Genomic DNA, 23072 nt, shown 5'->3' with positions numbered 1-23072 from the left:
GCCGCACCTGGAGTACTGTGTCCAGTTCTGGGCTACTTGGTAAGAGACATGGACATAGTGGAGAGAGTCCAACAAAAGGCTGTGAAGTTGATTAAGGGACTGGAGCATCTCACATATGAGGAAAGGCTGAGAGCTGGCACTGTTCAGCCTGGAGAAGAGAAGGCTCAAGGGGATTTTATCGATGTATATAAATACCTCATGGGAGGAATGAAGGTGAGGGAGCCAGGCTTCTCTCAGTGGTGCCCAGTGGCAGGACTAGAGGCAACAGGCACAAACTGAACCACAGGAGGTTCCCTCTGAACATCAGGAAACACGTTTTTACTGTGAGGGTGATTGAGCACTGGTGCAAGTTGGCGAGGGAAATTGTGGAGTCTTCCACCTTGGAGGTGGTCAAAAGATGTCTGGACATGGTCCTGGGCAACTGGCTGTAGGTGGCCCTGCTTGAGCAGGGGGGGTGGACAAGATGACCTTCAGAAGTCCCTTCCAACCTCAGCCACTCTGGGATTCTGTGATTCTACACATGCTACGGAAAGCTGGAGAGAACATTGGGAAGTCCTTATAGGTAATGCCAACCTCCAGCTTTCTAATGCTAATGAAGACGTTCCAATGTAGGTAATGCTAATGAGTTTAGCTGCTGCTTTAGGAGACAGAGCAGCATTTCACAGAGACAGACCCTTGTCATCTATAGGCTGGTCACAGCCTTCCACTTTAGGATATGACAGAGGCAGCTGCCAAAGAGCCAAACTTGTTTATGGGTTTCAAGTGTCTTTCTCTGATAAGTCACCGAACTGTTGAAAGCAACATACTTCACAGAAATTAGGTTGAGGGAAGTGGCTTGATCAGCCTGGAAAAGAGAGGGTCTTGGGGGGGGATTTTATAGCAGTCTTCCAATATCTGCAAGGAGGCCATTAATGGACACAAGCACAGTGATGGGAAGACAAGAGACAACAGGATTAAGTTTAAAGAAGTAGAATTTAGAAAGTAGAATTTAAGGAGAACCTTTTTCCCCTTAAGAAAGGTCTAGCGGTGGGACAGCTTGCCCAGAGAGGTTGCACAGTCTCCATCTTTGGATGTTTTCAGGACCAAACTGGATCCTGAGTAACCTGCTCTGTCCTCATAGCTGACCCTGCTTGGAACAGGAGGTTGGACTAGTGTGGTGGCTTGACCTTGGCTGGCTGCCAGGTGCCCAGCAAACTGCTTTATCCCTTCCCCTCCTCAAGCGGACAGGGGAGAGAAAACAAGATGAAAGGTCAAGAGAAGGATGAGGAGAGATCATTCAACAATTACTGTCATGGGCAAAACAGACTCAACTTTGGGAAATTAATTGAATTTGTTGCCAATCTAAATCAGAGCAGGATAATGAGAAATAAGAACAACATTAAAACACCTTCACCCCACCCCTCACTTCTTCCCAGGCCCAACTTCACTCCTGACTTCTCTACCTCCTCCCCCCGAGCGGTGCAGGGAGACGGGGCATGGGCGTTGTGCTCCGTTCATCACACATTGTCTTTGCCGCTTCTTCCTCCTCACACTCTTCCCCTGCTCCAGCGTGGGGTCCCAGCCATGGGAGACAGTCCTCCATGAACTTCTCCAACATGGGTCCTTCCCACGGGCTGCAGTTCTTCATGAACTGCTCCAGCATGGGTCCTTTCCATGGGATGCAGTCCTGCAGGAACAGACTGCTCTAGTGTGGGTCCCCCATGGGGCCACAGGTCCTGCCAGGAGCCTGCTCCAGCACGGGCTCTCCATGGGATCGCGGAAATTCCCAAATACAGCGCCTGAACTGAGCGCAAGGCTGTTCAGGTCTGGAACTGGAGTGCTTGCTTAGTGTATGGATATGGTGATTAACCAATTAAAAATGCATGCTAAGGAATGATAACTGATAGGAACTGTGAAAGGAGAAGCCGCTGCCCGAGCACTCACACACCATTCAGGGAGTCACACACTCACCACCCAAGACATTAACTGCTAGGACCCGAGTCCCTTCTCAGCGGCAGCTCTGTGGAGCTGACGGGTGCCCCTTTTCGACTCCTCGCTCACACACACACTCACTCTTGGCCGCTTTCTCTCCCCTCTGGCTTGACCCGAGGTTTCCCGAAGCAGAGTCTCCGATACGATGTACACCAGACGAATTTATTGGTACAGCGGTGAAAACACCTCGAGCTGGGTGCTTCCAGAGAGGGACCCAGAACAAAGAAATCCCTGGGTAATTATACCTTTACAATCTAAACTCCCCTCCCTCAGGAGACAGTTCGGACCAACAGCAGTATCAGGGTCTGGGGTGTTCGCGTTCTTCACCCGGCCCTTTCATTGTCTCTAGGCGGGCCGATTCTTCTCTTATCTCTAAGATTGCAGCTTCTGCTAAGGTTGAAGCCTCCTTATCTCTCTGCTTTGCACCAGTTTTGGGACCTTTCTTCATGTAGCCAAGTAAAAGCTCAGTGCACGGTCAGTGGATCCAGGTGACAGTTCTTGCACCCTAAGACTTCAACAAGCCTTGATACTAATGCTAAAGTGACGACTACAACAGGAACCCGGTGCCTTGTATACAGCTTTGGTTCAGCTACTCACAGGGGTGAAGACACCTGGGACTCTGTATCCAGGCAGCTGGAGATCCGTGCCCCGGACCGCTGTTTGGTCACCTGCACCTATCCTGCTCCTTTTCCTAACTGCCTTGTGGGTAGGTAGGAGTAAAGAAGCTCTTAGTGGAAATCCAATGTCAGATCAGATTACGTGGATAAACAAGCCTGGTCGAAGGTGAGGAAGGCTGGAAAAGGCAGTTTTGGCCAGCGGGTTTCCAGCTCCACCCTTTGGAGGTGGTGTCCGAAAGTGTTCAAGAGTGGCAGACGCCAATGGGAAGAGGGCCCGGGATGCATTTCAAAGGCCTCACTATAAGGGAAATAATTTGCACAACATTCCAATGGGAGGGGTATAGAATCACAGAATCACAGAATCGTATAGGTTGGAAAAGACCTTTAAGATCATCGAGTCCAACCGTAAACCTAACACTGCCAAGTCCACCACTACCCCATGTCCCTGAGCACCTCATCCAAACGTCCTTTAAATACCTCCAGGGATGGCGACTCAACCACTTCCCTGGGCAGCCTGTTCCAATGCTTGATAACCCTTTCAGTGAAGAAAAATTTCCTAATATCCAGTCTAAACCTCCCCTGGCGCAACTTGAGGCCATTTCCTCTCGTCCCATCACTTGTTACCTGGGACAAGAGACCGACCCCCACCTCTCTACAGCCTCCTTTCAGGCAGTTGTAGAGAGCGATGAGGTCTCCCCTCAGCCTCCTTTTCTCCAGGCTGAACAGTCCCAGCTCCCTCGGCTGCTCCTCATCAGCCTTGTTCTCCAGACCCTTCCCCAGCTCCGTTGCCCTTCTCTGGACACGCTCCAGCCCCTCAATGTCTCTCTTGTAGTGGGGGGCCCAAAACTGAACACAGTATTCGAGGTGTGGCCAACCATAGGAAGACTATTGGTCAAGGATTGTGGATGCCCCACAGAAAAAACAAACCATCTGCTGGTGCACAGACTGGGGTGGAAACACAATGCAGACCACTGTCCCCATGGACATCCCCTGGCTGTTCTGGTTCTGGCACAGCAGAGTCATCCTTGCTTGCCAAGGGTAGCTCCACCAGCCCGTTAGACCCAAGCCTATCTGAACACGTGCAAACGCTTCCACTAACATTTTGTGCCATCAGCACAAGTCACTTTGCTGGTTTCTAATGGGTATCAGAGATGGCTGGTTATTGGTTTTAATTACTAAACACATAAAAGCTTCAGATGGAAACAGGCATTCCTGAAAGACTGAAAATGAACTGTTTCACAGCTGAGCACACACCAGCCACTTGACAGCAATCTGAGCAGAAGACATAGGTAAAACTTCTGCATTTTTTTCTCTGTGAAGACCTCCGTGGTAGCATGTGGTGGCTTATTACCACGGGAGCACTTTTTGAAAAGCCTGGGCAGGATGGGCACAGCGATGTCCGTAACCTGCTCTCCTCTTGTTAGGAGCGGCGGTGGCACGGGCACTCTGTGTTGCTGCGGGCTGAGCACAGCGAGCAGTGGGTGGCTGATTGGGAACCGCTACCTTTGTCATGTATGTCACAGTAGGTTGCCCAGACCACATGTCCCGGTGAGTGATGACAGTGTATGTCTTTGACAGCAGCACCATGCATAGGGCTTGCACGCTCCTTTCCCGTTTTCGTGGCTGCCCTGAGCTGCAGGTCCAGTGCGGTGCACAGCAGCTGCTCTGCGCCTGGTGTCACGTGCCTGCCAGGAGCACGGAAGACTTGGTGCCTTGCTGTCCCATAATGCTGGGACTCCACCGGGCTGGGACAGGGACTTGTTTTAAATGTGAAAGTTATAGTCCATATTCTGCTAATCTGACCTTTCATAGCCTGGATCCTGAAAGAAAAAGAGCCTTTCACAGCAGGCAGGTTTGCAAAATTTATTTCCAAAGTTTTAGGGGACAGGGAGAGGAGTTTTCATCTTTTGGTGCTGCTGTGTGCAGGTCCCAGGGAAGAAGCTTGTCATTGTGTTGGGTTGTTGGTTTTGCTGAAGACGGACATTAATTTTTGCAAAAGTTTCAGTTTTCTTCAAACCCACTGGCATCTCTGGCATTTTAATAGAAGAGCATGTAGTGACCGAAGTCAGGACACAAATGGTAGATGCCATGGTGGAGCGCAGGGTGCCCTGCTAGGCTGAAGCTTCAGAGGAAAACAGAAATGCCCCTTCATGCCCCCTTCATGCTTGACCTGTCCAAGCCAGCTGAGGAGATGTTGCTGGCATGGGCTGTTGATGGCTGCACTCAGTTACTGTCGCTGCTGTCGGGGGACATGATGGGGGTCACGCAGCACAAGGTGAGCAGGCAGGACCTCGTGAGCCACTGTGCAGTCCAGCCCCTCTAACTCATGGAGCAGGAAGGAAAAGGTGTTTCAATTTCATACCATTTCCCTCTGTGGAGTAATGGATTCCAGCATTAAAAGCAAACCTGAGTAGTATCAAGTGAACCTGAGCAAGGAAGCAAGGAGCAAGGAAGACCCTGCCTCTCCCCATTGCTTCCCTGGGCTTTGGACCAGAGGCAGCGGAGAGCCAGCACCAGCCTAAGACATGCAGAAAAAGGGGGAGATGTGTGTCCCAAATACGTCAGTGCATGCTCGTGCTGGCCTGCTTGCAGCCGAGGGTCCCTCTCCTGGGGAACCAAGCATGTCCAGGTGCTGCAGAGGCAGAACAAAGTAAAAAATTTCTGCTCTTGGCTATTACAGTGAAGTCTTTTTTCTCTCCACAGTTGATAAGCCTGGGCTGGGGCAGGGGAGAGGAGAGGGAAAGGCTGGGAGGGGAAGGAGGTCTCCTGGATATGTCAGATAGTCTGTTGGGTACTGGAAACAGCTTGGGGTACTTAGTGTCGGACTGCAGTTTCCAGTCTTTAGCAGTGAGGTTACGCAGGCGGCTCAGCACTCAGCTCACAGTGCTAGGCAAATAGTTTCCGAGATTTATATCTGAAAAGGAATAAGCACAAAGGGTTTCTTCCCTTGCTATAACGTTGATCAGGAACAGTTCTTAACCCCTTTTGTTTCCTCACCTATGCTGAAACTTAAACTGTAGCTGCAATAAAGGGGATGGATTTTCTTTACAAAGTCCCTTGGGAATGGAGGAGGTCTCTCCCATGTCTTTTTCAGTGCATGCGTTAGCGAGTTTTTCCCAAGGAGAAAGCCTTGGAAATCTGTCCCATCAATGCTGCCAGTGATGCAGATGGGTACCCGCAGACCTCGTGGCTGTCAGCCTGGCCTCTCCCCATTCCCCTCCATCCTCCCTCTTCTTGTAGGATGCTCGGGCTCACCTCCTGCCCCGCAGGCAGGTCAGGCACAGGACACTGCTGGCTCTCCCGCCGCAGGCTGTGCCGCGCTGGGATGCTCGGCAGGGCAGCCCTGAGTGCGTGCCTTGCTGTGTCTTGTACAACCTTTCTGCCCCCATCCCAAATAAACACCTTATCCCCATTTACTCTTTCCACATCGGTCCCTCTTTTGCTGATTTTACACCCTAATTTGCTCATTTTGGCCCAAATGGCTCTGGCACACTGTGACTCCCTTTTGGTCTCTTTCCCCAGAGGGGAGATCCCCCCTGCCACTCTTGCACCGTCCATCATGCCCGCTGGTTTCTCCTGGTTTTGCCTTGCTAGTTTAGCCCCCGGCTGGAGCAGGCCAGCCTTTACCCCTTCTATTGTCTGCAAAGTCCAGTGGTTTCTTGCAGCATTACCTAGTTTAATCTTGGGCAGAGGCTGGTAATTTGGCTGCGTGCCTTCATACTTCAGCCCTCCTTTCAATGAGGTCAATGCCGTGTTTTAGATTTTAGCTGGGATGGGAGTGGTGATGGTGGCGTGTGTTGAAAAACAAGTTCCCTAAGTGCACTGCAGGATGCTCATGCATTGTGTGTCTGTAGCATAGTCCTCAGTGGGGAATTCACAAACTGTCCCCAGAACGTACAGAGGTGGGCATATGGCAGCTCAGGCTGCATGTGAAGTGGGGTGTATGGGAGAAAGTTACAAGACCCCTAGCCAGTTATTTGTTATTTAACATAAATATTTATGTTTTATAAATATATAATGTATGATATTATAATATCAAAAATATAAATATATATTTATAGAAATATTTGTATGCTAGTTAATATTTGTGCGTGTGTGTTTTCCAACACACAGACGATACACACTCTCCTCTTGTTAACATTATGTTGATAATCAATAGCCTATGCTGTTCTTGTTTCATACAACAAAATTTCCTAATGCACTCCCTGCTGGCTAAAAATCACTGGAGCCAGCAGTGCGCGCTGCCCTTCCCACCCGCACACCCTGTCCCTCAGTCTGCCTCAGGCAGACTTAAGTCACTTAAGACTTAAGGGCTGCTCTGTCTGAGCAGCCCTTAGAGGGTCACCACAGCATCGTCTAGGCAGCTCTGGAGTGAGTCCAGACCTGTGCTACAGCTGGGAAAAAAGCTCCTCGGTGCTTAGACCTGACTGTGTGCTCTGTTCATCCGTGGTGACAAACCCTGGTCTAGCCACAGCTCCATGACGGGACTGAACCTGACGGGGAAGGGCAGCCTGGGCGCACGGGAGAGATTTTGCTGTTCATGGGAGTCGCTGAGGTTGTTCTCCCAGGATGCTGATGGGAGAACAGGTCTAGCAGCGGACAGGGACGTTGGGCAAATTGCTTCTGGAGGACAAAACCTGGGATCACTGCAAACAGCCTCCATGCCCCCAGAGCCTCTCTCTGTCCCTGTTCCCGAGCCACCTCTGTTCCTTGCCTCCCTCCCTGTCCGCCTCCAGACTCTCTCTTCTTCCACCCCCCCACCCGAGGAGCGGGACGCGGTTCCCGCACCACGTGGGGGTCCTGAGCGCCCGAGGCACGTGCCATGGCTCCCAGGGTCTGGCTGCCCCGCGGACCCGTGGGTGTGGACCCTCCATGCTGGGAAGCTGCCGGCCTCTGGGGAGCTACCTACTGCCTGCAGGTCTGGTGCTTTTATCATGCACACTAAGAGGAGACATAATCAATTCCCCAGTTGGCACTTTGCACTGAATACCCACTTTTTCAGTCTGATAGCAGGACTAAATTAGTTATTTAGCAATGAGACCCTAATTTAAAGTGAGCAACTGCCCTGACAAGGATCATTGTTCAAGGCCGTCCCCCCTTTGCTTTCAGATGAGAGGCCCACCAATCCCTGGAAGGTGATAAATAGACAATTAGAAAATAGATATATTTTGTTAGTTCTACAAAGCTCCCTGGTGCTGTCAGGCTCACAATAAAGGGGGCTCCGGTAAATTGGTGGGCAATGAAAGCCAGCTGTACGGTCATCACTCCTACAGACACAAAGCCATATGTGGCCATTTACAGGACATCCCTGAGAATAGATGGAGCCAATAAGACCAGAGGGAACTAAAAATACTTGACAAAGTTGGCTGCTCTTCATTTAACAAGAATAAAATATCTAATGGAGTGTAATGGAAGCCATCAATCACCCCTGCGTAAAGCACAGCTTTAATACTCTACTTTTAACTATTAATGCAAGTTTTTATTCATCTGTAATAAGTCAGAAATTAGTATCTCCTGTGTGCAGCACGGTGATGTTGTGCAAGGGCTAACAAATGGCGTGGGCCCAGCAGCACCACCATAAAGCAAATCCAGGTCTAAAAACTGGGGGGGAGAACACAAACAAAGAGGACTGAAGGCGAGAGCAACCACCTTTTCAAAGATAATGAGAGATCTGTGAGCCCTGCCTAGGAAATATTCCATGTAGGCTTGCAAGCAAGCTGCTGTTTCTTCTTTTTACTTATCAGGCTCTTTCTAGGCAAGGAGATAGGAGTAGGTGTCAAGGGAAGTCCTTCAATTATCTGCTTATTAGGGAAAAATATTTGAAGTGCTTCTCCTGGAAGCGCAAATCAGAAAGTTGGAAGCTCCTGGCACTTACTCAGTTCTGCAAAGTGGGATTTTAGTGTAGAGCTTAGTGCCAGACCTGTGCAACATCACCTGGACATTGGGCATGAAATGGAGCCAGGTCACACCGCAGTGTTTGCTTTCAAGGCCATTCTCAGCGTGTGCATGGCACTATTTAGCAATCCCAGCAGTTTTAAGAACCTGCTTCCTAATGTAGCCAATCGGCCAACCAAATGCCAAATTTCATCAAAATGAAACAAAAAAAATTTGCCTTGTTTTACCACTGCTATAAAACAGGACTGACCACTCCATCTCTCGTTTGTGTGGAGAGGCAGGCAGACAAAGCTGCTACAACATGTGGAAACGTATTTATTAACCGTGGAGCCATGACACCCCCATGAGATAAAAACACGCATCAGCAAGTCAGCAAGCACTGGCCGTATGCAAGCGTTCAGATTCCCACCCCATAAAGTCGAGGTCTTTGCCTGCATTTAAAAATGGCATATGCTGCAAGGTAACTGTCTGCTCTCTCTTGCCTATTTTTAGCGGCTCTCACAGGACAAGAATCATAATTTATTTTGCAGAACACCAAATGTCACATCCTATGAGTACTTTGTTGTACAAAATGCAATATAGTAGCTGGAGAAAAGTGACCTTCCATAATGGAAGTGTCCTATAGAACTAATAGAAAATGATAACCAATAGGTTTTACCAGATAATTATATCCCTCTTCTAGAACAGTTTTAAAAAGCCAAGGACATCTCTCTCCATAATGTTCTGCGGTTCAGGCTTGTTTGGTGTGGGCTTTTTTTTTCACTCTTTCAATTCCTTTAGAACCAAATTCATTTAATCTCTGGCCATGGATAAGAAATTCCCGTTGCTGTTGTCAGGGATCCAGATGCAAGGCTTAACCCTTTGACTCTGATCAACCAGCCCGTCCTTTCTGCAGGCACGGTGACTTACCACTAGTTTACAAGATCTACAAAGTCTCCCAAATCTAGCTTAACTGATCTTAAATCTATTATGGTTTATTTTCATGGGAATTGCTGGCTGGGTAACAGTTATATATGGACTTCTTTATATATGGCCACAGCCACACGTGAATGCAGACTTTATATCTCCTCTACTGCTGTAGGGTGCCATTCTGAACCAAAGCCTCTTTTGTGAGGTCTTTTTGGTCTTTTTTTGAAAGATTTTAGCAGCTGCACTTGGTAATGATACTGAGTGAAGAGCACTCCCTGTGACACACGATTATCCACATCAGAGCAGACTAATAATTTACTCAGTGGTAATGTACCAAACACTTCCAGGGAAAAAAAGCTCTGTTTAATACACACCCACTGTTCAGTCCCACTGCATCTTACGGAAATGGCAAGTCGCTGAGGTAAGCAGGTCCAGTGCCGGCAGCATCCGCAGCGGAGCGCTCCCGCGCGCTGCACAAGGGGTTTCCCGAAGCGGGAGAGAGCTGCCAGGAGACCGCAGCTCGTGCAACAGCGGCTGGTGAGACCTGGGCAGGGCCAGGAGCAACGGCGGCCAAGCCCCCACACGTATAAGAGAAGCCCCTGGGGAGCGCTGCGAGCAGGAGCACCGCCAACAGGGCGGGCACACAGGGCGTGGCGCGGCGGCCAGGGCACGGCGTGGCAGTTGGCGTGGCAGTTTGCATGGAAGCGCCTGCAGGAAGATAACAGCATCATGACAGAAATGGGCACTCTTGCTTCAACAAACTTAGCCAGGGCATAGAAACAAATTCCCATCCAGAGCTCACTGAAAATGTTTGAAGAGCTTCTAAATAAGGGCCATAATAATAAAAGATAACAAATGTCAACAGTCCCATTTTTCCAGCACAAATGTGTGTGTGTCTGGGAACACAAGACATAGAGTGGCTCCTGGTTTCTGTCCCACATTTTCAGGTTTTTCATGATACTTGGTCATACTTTGTTTTGGGAGAAAAAAACATTGTTCTCATAGAGCTATCAAATATGGTACACATATGCTTTCTGTCAGCAGTCTCAGTTACCCACAAGCTGCCCCGTTCCTGTCTGAATCAAGGTTTTTCCATTGCCTTACAAATCCCAGTCATGTTATGGCCTCTCTTGTAGAAAAAGGTAAAAGTTTCCGTAAATTGCTCTTTCTGAGGATCTCCAGGGCAGGATCTCAGAATGCTGGAGGCTGGAGGAGATCCATGGAGATCACCCAGTCCAACCCCTGGCTCAATCAGGGTCACCTAGAGGCAGTGACCAGTGGGGTTTTGGACATCTCCAGGGATGGAGATTCCACAACCTCCCTGTGCCACTGCTCGGTCACCCTCACAGTGAAAAAGTGTTTTGCTGATGTTCAGGAGGAACCTCCTGTGTTCCTGTGTGTGCACATTGCCTCTGGTCCTGTCACTGGGCACCACTGAAGAGACGCTGGCTCCCTCATCTTCATTCCCCCCATCACATATTTATATGCATGGATAAGATCCTCCCTGAGCCTTCTCTTCTCCAGGCTGAGCAGCCCCAGCTCTCTCAGCCTGTCCTCATAGGAGAGGTGCTCCAGTCCGTTCATCACCTCTGTGGTTCTGGGAGGCCCAGCACTGGACACAACACTCCAGATGTGTCTCACCAACGCTGAGTAGAGAGGAAGGCTCACCTCCCTCGACCTTCTGGAGACACTCCACCCAGGATGCCGCTGGCCTTCTTTGCTCACTCATGGTCAACTTGGTGTCCACCAGGACCCCCTGGGCTATTTCTGCCATCTGCTTTCCAGCATATACCTGTGCCTGGGGTTGTTCCTCCCAGCGGCAGCACTTGGTATTTCCCATTGCTGAACTTCATGAGGTTTCTCTCCACCAATTTGTCCAGCCTGTAGTCACCTAGACAGATTAAAAAAAAAAACCTCTAGAGAAGGATTCAATAACTGGAACTTGTGTTTGCAGCAGCCAGCCACCCAGAGATGGTCTTACCTGAGGTGCGGCACTGTAAGGATGGGATGAGAAGCGTCAATTTGCACACTCAGAGAAACACACACTGAGCACGTACCTGTATGTGCTCCTGTATGGAGAGTATATGCTCAGCGCCTTGTCTGCCACTGGGCTGGTTGTGATATACGCTCCATGTATATGTGCTCTCTCCTCCACCAGTGCTGAAGGGTAGCCGGGCCGGCCCAGTTCCATGGGAAGGAGTCCCCAGGAAGGAGGTGCTGGTGCCATCATCTGCGTGGGGAGCCAAGGCTGGGGGGGTTGTGAAGCGGCCCTCGACCACCGGGAAGTAGAGCAGAAACCAGACCTCCTCTTCTGGCACGTGTGTACTACCAGCAGGGTGTGAAACAGGCAGCTTCAGGATTTTTCTAGCCGTTACACCCAGAGTGGTCCCAGATCTTTGTGTTTCCCAACAACTGACATGGACGGAGAAGTGGCCTCTCCCATATGGACCTTGCCTGGAGTTGCATTGCCTTTTGGTTCTGGCACAGATACAGTTCCTACAAGCAAGAGCTCATTGCAAACCATTTGCATGGAGAAAAACTGCAACTTCTGCGCTTCTGGCAGCTGTGGGCTTCTGCAGTCCTGCCCCAGCAACCTCCAGCTGTCATGCAGGAGGGAAATGGAGTCAGAGAAGCTGTCCGGCTCCATGCAAAGGGCGAGGTGGGTGGCGAGGAAGGTTTGCACAAGCACTCAGTGCTGCAGAGGGCTTCCCTCAGCACCAGCAGAGAGAGGGATGCCTCTGAGTGAAAAAGGTGAAAGGAGGGGAAAAAAACCCAAGATGTAATACAGGAGAAAAGCTCTGAAAAGGAATCTCAGGCACATGTGGTCCTGCTCACAGGAGAGCTCAGTGTCAGGGCCCTGAGGGCACTCGCGGCCCTGAGCAGCCCCCCTGAAGCCCACCCCAAACCCTGCCCATGGCCTGGGACCTGATCTCAGCCCCCAGGGCCATCAGTCCCTGCCCCAGCAAGGCCATGGGATGCTGCTGCCTGGTGCTGCACCCTCAGCCTCACGAGAAATCACAAGCCATGGGCTGCAGGGAGATGTCAGAAAAGAGCCGGTGCTGACAGACGTGCTTTCGGGAGAGCCACAGCCAGCAGAGCGGTGGAGGCCTCTCGGAGAAGCAGGAGGTGCGCGTGGTCATGCCTTGTCTCCCCACACACTGCAGTGATCCCCAGGTGACCCGGAGCAGCTCCAGCCTTGAGCTTCCCCAGCTCGTGCTCAGTGGGGAGAAGGCCACAGTGGAGGACAGGCATCTCTCACACCTCCAAGGCAGCCTGGTCTGACCGGCCAGGAAGGGACAGAGCACGCGGAGGTGCTGATTTTCTCTTGTTGAAAGTGCAAAACCCTAAGAAAAATGTAAATCCATCGTAACCTCAAATGTAACAACATCCTGGTTGGCTTCTTTCAGCAGTGGGCTCAACACTGAGATTACAGAAGCTGCATCCAAAGCGACATTCAGATAGCTGGTTGCAGAAAATACAACATACTGCTCGGCGTCCTTTGGAGGAAAGGTTTGGCGCACTGCTGTTAAATGGGGCTCTACTAATTATTTACGAGGCATATCCTTAAAGATCTTTTCTATGATTAAATTAACATAAAATGTATTAATACATGAAAATCACCAAACAGGATGTATTTGCAAGGGATGTTTTTTTATTTTGTTTACATTTGATAGGACATAATGAGGCCATCTTGGTGCTAATTGTATCTCTGCTAGAGACGTGATTCAAGAGCACAGCCTATCATTGTTGAATGAAATTGCCCAGAAAAGTAATTGCTTTTCAGGATGAGCTTGTGCTCATTTATATGATTATGATTTGTTGATTAACCTTTTTTTCTTTCTTTCTGTTCTGGGCATAGTAAGCAGGATCTTCTCCTTTTGTAACTTTATCATTTTAATAAACCTTGGCATGCCAGCAGCAACCCAGAGATCATCGTGACCTGCCCATGACCACCTGAGCCCTACTTAATCAATTTAATTAATCTACCTTACACAATCCTTGATATCAAGTTTAATCAATTCCATTTGATACACCAAAAACTCACTGGCCACTTTTGTTCACTTTGTGTGGGGGTTGTAAGAGCTCTTGAGTTTGTCTTTTTAAGAAGAAATTAGCTTTTCCTCTAAGACCATTGCTAAGTGAAACTATATCCATGAAAAGTAGTTAGAATAACGTCTCCCAGCAAAGGAAGAAAATAAGAGCAGCCATACAGGTCCATTCAGCCCGTCTGGCTGTGACCAGTATGGGATATCCAAGGAGGAGTATAGCAAGATGGCAATCACTTTATTAAGACTTTATCCGAATATTCTCCTACTAAGTAATGATTTACAGCTCATGAGCCTCAGCCACCTCATTTTTAGCAAGATGGAGCTCCTGAGTTGGAACTCAGGAACACAGGGGAGAAGAGATGGGGGTACCCCACCCATCCTTGAGTTTATAAACTGGTTGTGGAAAAATCATAGGAAAAAAAGAAAAAAAGGAAGAGAAGTTGACTATACAGCTTAAAATCTGGTCAAAATTGCAAAGTCACAGCGCATTGGAAAAAGCCACACACAGAGGGACGCGAGACTTGAAAGCAACCCGGGTGACCGAGGCACCATCCCCGGCAGCCCGTGATGTGTTGGCCCCTGAGGTGTCACAGCAGCGTCTCCAAGAGGGAGACCTGTCACCCTCCGCCCTCCACAGAGGTCACAGCTGCCTCTGGAGCCGGCGCATGTCTGCAAGGAGCTCTTTTGCACGTGGGGTTTCTTTTAAATGTTAGGATGTTTTTACTTTTTTTTTTTTTTATCATCCACTGTAGGTATATTGAAATGACTTCTCTACCCCTGCTACTGTGTCAGCTTCTTGCAGAGGGAGATCTGTCTGGAAGTCAAGATATGCATTTTGCTTCAGGTTGAACAAAACATCTCCCTTGACCCTGAAAACAAAGTCAAGAAGAATCATGTTCTGCTTCCACCCAGAATGATCTGCGGTGGCTCCTAGCCAGCTTTCCGCGGGGAAGGGAGACCTGCAGACCAAGCACGCAGATCAGCTGCGCAGAGCTGCTCCTGCCCTGGGGAGGACGGGCTTGGTTCGCAGGAGGGCACAGGGAAAACCCCTGCCAGGGAGGGAGCGCCGGCACCAGAGGAGCCCAGTGACCTGCAAACCCACTCACCGCTGCTTGCCACATTGCTTGGCCCCGCTCCGTCCCACCACAGCCTGAGTGACCAGCGTGCAGGCTGCGTCCCCTGCCGCTGCCACCATCCGCAGGCTCAGCAGGGATGGGTGCGAGCTCAGGATTAATAACCACATGCCTGAGCCCCGTCCTCACACTAGCTCTTGGCAACTCTGCCAGTTGCAGTGCACGCATCAGCACGGCTGGGTGGCCACGGGCTTACAGCATTAGAAGCTGAAATTACCTGCTCTGCACCTTGAGTGCATTTACAGTTCCTTTCCCCAGCCTCCCAGTTCACACGCCCAGAGACCCCTCGTGATTTGGAGGGGTGGGTGCTGAGCCCAGGCAGGACCACGTGTGCAGCGTTGGCCCAAAGCGCCGTCGCTGCCGGAGGGGCCACTGGCCCCTTCCCAGCGCTCTGCCCCTGCGGCCAGCTCACCCGCGAGCAGCAGCCCTGCTCCCCAGCCCCGGGGACCCTCACCAGCCTGGCTGTCGGCAGCAGCAGCGCCAGCCTTTTCCTCCCAAGTCGGCGCCTGCAATGGGGGAGAGCAGAGGGTTGTGCACAGCACCGGCGAGCAGAAAAGCAGGAGCCTGCTCCCAGCTGCAGGGCTTCCCCTTCTCCTCCCACCTTTTCTAAAACACCTGTCAGCCCCCAAGCGAGAGGAGAGCCCCTCAAGACCCCCAGAACCCCCTCTTTTAGCATAAGCTCCCACAAGGGGACGGGAGGGGCGTCCCCACTGCTGCCCCCGGGTCCAGCATCCCGCACCGGACCGTGTGCCCCGCTGCATGCACTGCTGCCCTTCGGAGGGTCTGCATCTGTGACCGCTCATCTGACTCCCGTGCCACAGCGGGTCAGGACCCCCTGACACCCCGTCAGGCCCCCTCTTAGTTCAGCTTTCCTTTCCTTTCCATGTGCACCCAGCAATCACCTTTCATGGGACTTTTTCTGTAAAACTGAGTACATCTGTGTAGTCACATCCTGTTTTGCTTTACTCTTTTATTATGTAGGTGTGTACCAAACAGGTTTTTATCTAGGCAGCCCAGATCCTAATGTTAAAGCTTTTTTTTATCCCACAAGTTAAACAAAACTGAAAATCTATTACTACACAATTAATTAAAAATGGATGAGTTTCTAACTGCTGAGCTTTCAATTAAAAGAAAACCTGTATTACCCTGAACATTTGCATTAGGAGGCTGTAAAGTATCACTGCACAGTGATACTGAGAGAGTGTGGAAGATTTTTGACTGCAGATCTCCATGTTTCAAAATGAAGATGCTGCTACCAACAGCAGGAAGCCACTTTACTGTTACCCATTTGGGAGCTTTGCTTTATCTTGGCTAAATTTCCCCTTGCTAGCACTCAAGGCCAACACATCCAGCAACTCAGTTACATTTTCCCAGCTGGCCTGTGAAGCCGAAAGCCTGAAAATGACTACTGGAGCAAGGCTGAATGTTTTCCATTACTTCCTCCTTTCACAGATAGCTACAGGTTTTCAAGAAAACCAGTTTTGATGGGGAATTGCAAATTGCAAATGAAAATTTAATTTTCACAATTGCTAGCACCATTTTGCAAGGCAAATCTCGACCATCTCTCACCTTGAGAATCGGCATATTGCTCTTCCTTCTGCTGCAGGGGCATCTTTACATGTTTGTGCCAGTTTCTGCGCTTGCTCCTATTCTCCTCCTCAAGCTCGTGAAACTCCTTAGAACTTTCCTGGTGTTTCCCGAGCCCCATGAGCTCCCTACCCTGCGCGGACAGGCACCTTCTGTGAGCCCACATGCAGGGCATCCTCCCTCTGGCCAGAGCCATGAGCTCCCTACCCTCCCTTTGCAAGGGAGACCCAGCTCCCACACTCCTGACACAGATCAAGAGAGGTCCCAGTCCTGCAGGTCCCAAACCTGCTGCTGTCCCTCACCTCACCATGGTTCATCTCCCATGCTTATGAGCAAGCTGCATCCTGCCCTGGGGCAGGTGATGGTGTCCACACATGGTTTTATGAGCACGGTGGCACATAACACAAAATAAAGCTGTAATATTGCCTGGCATCAGCAGTGTGACATGGGAATTGTCTCCTGTAGGGAATCTTGGGGTACTGGGTTTTCCTTTTACAGCTTCTTGTGATTCATAGTTCTTGTTACAGCTTCTTATGACTCATAGTTCTTCCTTGGTGTGGTGGGTTGACCCTGGCTGGCCACCAAGTGCCCATATCAGCAGATAAAACTGAAATTCTTGCCCTAGAAAGGATGGTTATTATCTCACTTTGTTTGTGTTATCTTCAGGAAAGGTGGCAATTACTTCAGAAGACTCAAGCCTGGGCCAGGGGTGTGCGCAAGGGAGAAGGGGAACCTGGGAAATTGAAATCCGTGAGAAGCAGCAGAGGACCCGGAGAGGATCTGGGATGTAATGAGTACCCAGGGAAGAGAGACCAAGAGCATGCTCCACGGGGAGGCTTTGGGTGGGACATGAAGGAGCTTGGAGCAGCCATGGACTGAGAAGGTCAAGGACTTCTGCAAGAAAGGGAGAACTGGTGGAGCAGGCAGGGAGGAGGAGGAAGAAGGTCACAGAGGTGAGAAAGGTCTCAAGGCTGTGGGGCTGGATGCGTTTGGAAGGAAAACTTGCTACAGGTGAAAAAATAGTGTGAAGGGTGGAGAAAGGCAAACCATAGCCTCTCCAGGGCTGTGATCAATGAAGATACCTCAAACCCCAAGAGCTACTGCTGAGGACAGGGCTTTGCAGGTGTACCTGTCTCAGATGGACTTTGAAGACCAAGGTAACCCCATGTGAAGCAGGGGCAGACAGCTTCCCTTGGGGGTCTCGGGCTCTGACGAGCGCTGTCTCCCAGGAGGCAGGAGCTGCCCCTCAGTCCTTCCTGCGCGTCCCCCGGGGCAGCCCAAATTGAATCAGAATGTGGAGGATGCAAGAGAAGAACTACTCGATGGTTTTTTGGGGGGTTGTTGGGTAAAGGTTTGTGTCATGATGTCTCAAGGCAGTAGGAAAGGCTAAAGAAGAGCTGCTCGTTAAAGCACGATTATTGCTCCTCTGCTATGGAAACACGACGAAATCTGCCTGTTACTCTCAGTAAGACTTTTTTTTCCTTCCCTTTCCTTCCGCAAAAAGAAGTTCCTTGAATTAAAGTAATCTCAAAATATAAACACACTTTATTTTCCCAACACTTGAATAGGGTTATTGTTTCCACCATTTATATTTAACATTAAAGTTTAATCATTAAGTTGTTAACCATAAAAAACTATTAAATCAGTACAGAACATTAAAAAAATTAGTAAGTATTTCAGAATGAGCACTTGAAAAGAAAATTTATGCATAGAAACAATGGAGAATTACAATTAAGTGCTCTAGGGATCTGAGAATGATTTGTCCAGCCATTACACAGTCATTTCAATTTAAATTAAAATTGTAACTATTTTCTAGTCTACTAAAAATATGTGGTGTCACATTAAGACTTTTAATGGAGCTTTCTCTAGGGAATGCAGAAAAGCTAGTTAGTAGCACATAAATAACTATATATTGGAAACTGAATAAATTCTCTGCCAAAAACCTAATATGATAAAAACAAAAATGACAGTGGATTATTCTATTTTCTCTAACGAAGCGCAGCCCTCATATTAAACCAAGCAACAGTTCACAGGGCGTCTTGAGTGTACATAGTTTCTCCAGAGCTGACTGACAAAAATAAGTAAATGTCTGCCTGATATATTTTTTAACTTGGCAAACCCCTGTATGAATTATGCTGCGTGCGTTGTTCACAAACTGACAGTGTTATCTAACAGTGCAGTCTTCCCACCTCCTAGAACATACGGAATAAGTTTCTATGGTCTATCCAATATCCCTGATGTCAGGAAAATTGGCTTATTTGAAGTTTAAACCACTGCAAAACATGTTTTCAGAAAGAAAAAGAGTTTTTTAGTGAGTCACTTTATTCAGGTCTCCTTAAACATGCAGATCTGACTGACAAAATGTACTTGTGCACCGAGTCAAAACCAGCCTTAACATGGACCTGGATGGCTTTGGCAATTCAGAAGGCACTAGAGATCTTGGAGGGGCATGCTGCTATGCCAGAAGTGAAAGCCAGGTTTAATAAAGGACAGGACAATGTGTTTTGCCTGCTTTGCTCACCAGCACCATATTTGGGATTTCATAGAAACACAAAGAATCTGGAGCTTGCCCTGTCCGACCCCCAGCGCTCCTGATGGGGCCTCAGTGTTGCTCAGGGACGGGGAAAGTCCCATCCCTCAACCTGCTCCTCTGAGCACAGCCCAGAGAGAGGTGCTGGCCACCTTTGCTCCCAAAGAGAAGGATCTCTGTCCTGCTCTTCTGCTCAAAACATAAAGGAATCCACCCAATTATCCAGTCTGTAAGTGCCTCCATACCTGGACAGACCAAGCTAGAGACTGGTTAGCGATGTGTCTCTTCTTGTACCATCGTTAGTAGATCGGTGGGGATCACAAACGAGCACTGTGCAGTCCCGAGCAATGCCTGCACCTGCACGAAGGTGCGGTGCGCCATGTGGGATGGATGGCAAAACCCATCTGTGAACATATGGAGGTATTTTGAGGTGGTGGAAAACATCTCCCAGGCGTTACACAGGCTTTGGGGACAGGGACAGTATAATGCAAAGCTTTTTTGAAGCTAGTTTACTATTATAGTTCTCAAGCACCCAGAAGTTAAAGGTTTAGGTACTGGCAGCTACTGCCAAATATATTATAATGAAGCAACTCAAATTTTGTCATCTGTCTCTCCCAAAAAAGGTTGGTGGAATTTAGACATTTGATAAGCTTTCCATATGGCATTCCTGCTTCTTTTTTCAACTATTCACTGTTTTCATAAATTACAGATGTCGGAACAGTAATTCCCTGAGTTATTATATTGACTTTAATTAAGTAAAACAAAGGGCAAGCAATTAGACTAGTAGCCCCAACCCTGACCAAATCTGGAAAACAAGTCTGTGCTTCTTTTTTCTTTGTGTTAACATCTCTATCAAATCTCACTCTGTAGACTCAATAACTAGCTTAGCTTCAATATGTAAACATATTTTGATTTTCCCTTCTCCTCAAAATTTAATTCCATTTTTTTCTGCTCAAATTACACAGATCTGTTTTAATCTTAACACAAGCTGGTTGCAATTTCTCTATTGGTTTCCTATTACACGCCCAAACCATCCACCTGCCTGCTCCTCCGCAAAACTGTCCAGCAGTACACGTTCTGAAGACAAGAGGCAAGGAGAAGAAAAAGCAATGAGAGGGTGATGTTCTCTATGAAAAATATTTCCCATGGTATAATTTTAAAGCAGGGGCTTTAAAAAGGGTCTTTACATCAAGCTTTGAATGGAAAAATAATTTAAACATGTGAACAGATGGGCTGTAGGGGTAAAGCAGGAAGGGTTCACTGCTGCCTGTTCCACAAAATAAAATCAACATGCAATACAGTTTTGATAAAATATCAAAACTAGTCCAGTCCTTCTTTGGGAACTTGTTTTCTAAACAATACAGAGCAGAACTGATCTGCAATTCTGGAGGGCACTTGATACTGCAAGATAGGAAGCAGGTTACACTGGGAAGGATAGGGATTACTCCATGAATTACAAAGATAAGGGAGTCAACGAGATGAAAGGTGATCTGCTGAAGAGGGGAGAGCTTCTAATGGGTTTTGCAAGCATTGGTCTGGGACTACTCTTGTTAAATATCTTTATTTGTGGCCTGGACACAAATTATAGAAGGTATTACAGAAATTTGATAGCACTGAGTTAGAGATGAACAAAGAGGAACAGAAGGGAGGAACTGAGAACATGTGCAGCAGAAAGAACGTGAATATCCATAGCACAAAGTACTAGGGACAGTAGTTCTGGTAGAAAGAGGACAAAGAGTGTTGCTATTGCATGAAGTCCATACAGGGACTTACAAGAATAGAGACCATTTGATCTCCTGCTTTCAAAGGAGAATGAACCAAGACCAGCCAGGGGAGTACTCAACACCGGGATGATGAAATGGAGAGCCAAGAGGAGGCCCTAAGAGCTTGGCTAATTCAGTCTTACAAAACACATGTTGGTAAGTCATGGTTACTCATGTACTTGGACAAACGGTAGCATCATGGAGAGACAGGACAAGAGGAAACAGCCTTAAGTTGTGCCAGGGGAGGTTTAGATCGGATATTAGGAAAAATTTCTTCACCGAAAGGGTTGTCCAGCATTGGAACAGGCTGCCCAGGCAAGTGGTGGAGTCCCCATCCCTGGAGGTATTTAAAAGCCGTGTAGATGTGGTGCTTAGGGACATGGTGTAGTGGTGGGCTTGGTAGTGTTGGGTTTACGGTTGGACTTGATCTTAAAGTTCTTTTCCAACCTAAATGATTCTATGATTCTGTGATTCTTAGTGGTAATGCCAAGAACACATTCATGTACAATGCACATAAATTAAGTTTAGACTCTAAAAGGGGTTCCTAGCCAAGGGAGTGAAGTTAGGACAGCCTCCTAGATGTAGCATACCAGTTGATTTCAAGACTGACTGGTATGCATGACTTTATACAACCTGGCTGCCTGCAAGAGGAGTAGTCTGAATGCAGGGAAGCAAGACAAACCTTCTGGCCTTATGTTCCTCTGCGCAGAGGCTTCCAAAAGCTTGGCACACAACCCCTGCTCCTTGTTATCCACACAGCTCCTTTATTGGTTAACCCTTGTTTTTGCCTCCCTCCGAGTTCCACCTGAGATCAGCTGAAATAGACTTCCAGCAATCTCAGTAAAAAAAATTACTGATAGCATAGCAGCAGTTGGTTTCAAGAAACGCACAAATGAATCTTGCTTCTTGCCCATTCTCTGATTCCTATCACCAGATGTCATTCATTCACAGCAAGGAATATTAGCAAAAAAAGTCAGGATGGTAGCCTATGAAGAGGAACCTTATTTCACACATCAGAGCTTGTAAGACAACTTGCATCAATTATCTCCCAGTTGTTCTTAGCTTAAAAAAGAAGGCAGGAACAAGATATCTTAATTACTATTTGTCCTTTCATAACATCAGTCTTGTCACCATAGGGAGGAGATAGTTATTCACACAAAATGTGCTTCTAAACAGTGGCAGTTCAGGTATTTCAGGATACTTCTGTAGTCATTCCTGAAATTAAAACTCAAGGAATGCAAAAGCAAGCAAATGTTTCAATTCTTCAGCCCTTGGGCTCTGCAGTTGTGATTGGTGATCTAAAACACATATCATGCTATTCATTAGCTAGACTGTTATCAATATGCCTCATTCAATCAGCCCTTCCATCTTCTACCCTTATTTCAATTCAGATCAAGTTCCAGACAGAAGCCAAATTCTTGGGGAAAAGTTTGTATTCAAACAACAAGCAAGTGAGCAAAAAACAGAGCTCACACAATACTGCAGCGCTCCAGATACGTATCAGCTACAGCCCTTGGCTACACTGCTAGCATTTTTATCTGATTTCCAACTGGTATTTAGCAGAACCAAATTTCAACATCCAAAAAACCAAACAGGAGTCTAATATTGCAGCTAGAGGAGTCAGGTACAGAAAGTATTTAAGTGCTGATATGAAGCTTTAAGCAGTGATTTGTTAGAACAATAGGTTAGGTATGCTTTTATCAACACAAACTCCTAATTCACATGCTGGTCACACACCACTTGTAAGATCTCCTGCACTGTGTGGGCATCACCATTTACGTTTCTATATTAGCAGTTAAGGGGTGTCAAGAGTGTGGCTGCCTCCTCCAGCACACACACACTTGTGGGACCCCCGAGCACCGGCACGGCCCCTCTGTCCCCGCAGCACCCCTGCCCTGGCCCCGGCCCTCTGACCCCCTGCTCACCAGCTGGTCCAGCTCGGTGCTCGCTGCAAACACGCAGCACTCGCACATACGTCTGATGGGCACCTCACACTCATGGTCCCCCCAAACCAGCACAGACCTTCCGCCTGCCTGATACCCCTGCCCAGACCTGGGGCCTCCTACTCACCCACTGGTCCGGGCTTGATGTTTGCTAGTGTTGGGGAGGACACAGACATTCGCCCCCCGCAGCAGCTGGCACCAGGCACTGGGCTGTGACCCCTGCACATCGCCCCATGTCAATCAGACCACCTTTCCAAAATGAACATTACCACATTCCACACACCCTTACCAACTAACATGACCTGCAGGTCTGGTTCTTGTTACTGCCTCTCTTACCATGTCAGTCAGGTTTATGTCATTGCATGTTCTTGTTCATATTGTCCCTCTTTTCTTATTGTCCCCTTCTGCATCTAACAGTCCTTGAACAGAAACACTTAAAGGAGCAGCAGCTCTCTCCTTCCACATAGCCCTGCAAACTTTTCTACCTCCTCTTGAAATTCACTAAAAATGCCCCTATTCCTTTACCTAAGGTAACAGCACTCAACTATCCACCTACCCAACCCTTCAATGGGTGAGCCTCAGGCTTTAGTTAAGGGGCAGTAATGTGGGGTTTACATAAAGCATATGCCACAGTTGCCTTCATGAACATTAAGAAAAAGCTGCAGCACATTGTCA

Source organism: Mycteria americana, chromosome Z (genome assembly GCF_035582795.1).
Source record: "Mycteria americana isolate JAX WOST 10 ecotype Jacksonville Zoo and Gardens chromosome Z, USCA_MyAme_1.0, whole genome shotgun sequence".
Classification (NCBI taxonomy): domain Eukaryota; kingdom Metazoa; phylum Chordata; class Aves; order Ciconiiformes; family Ciconiidae; genus Mycteria; species Mycteria americana.
The sequence above is the reverse complement of the archived record's forward strand: the minus strand, read 5'-3'. Positions refer to the sequence as shown.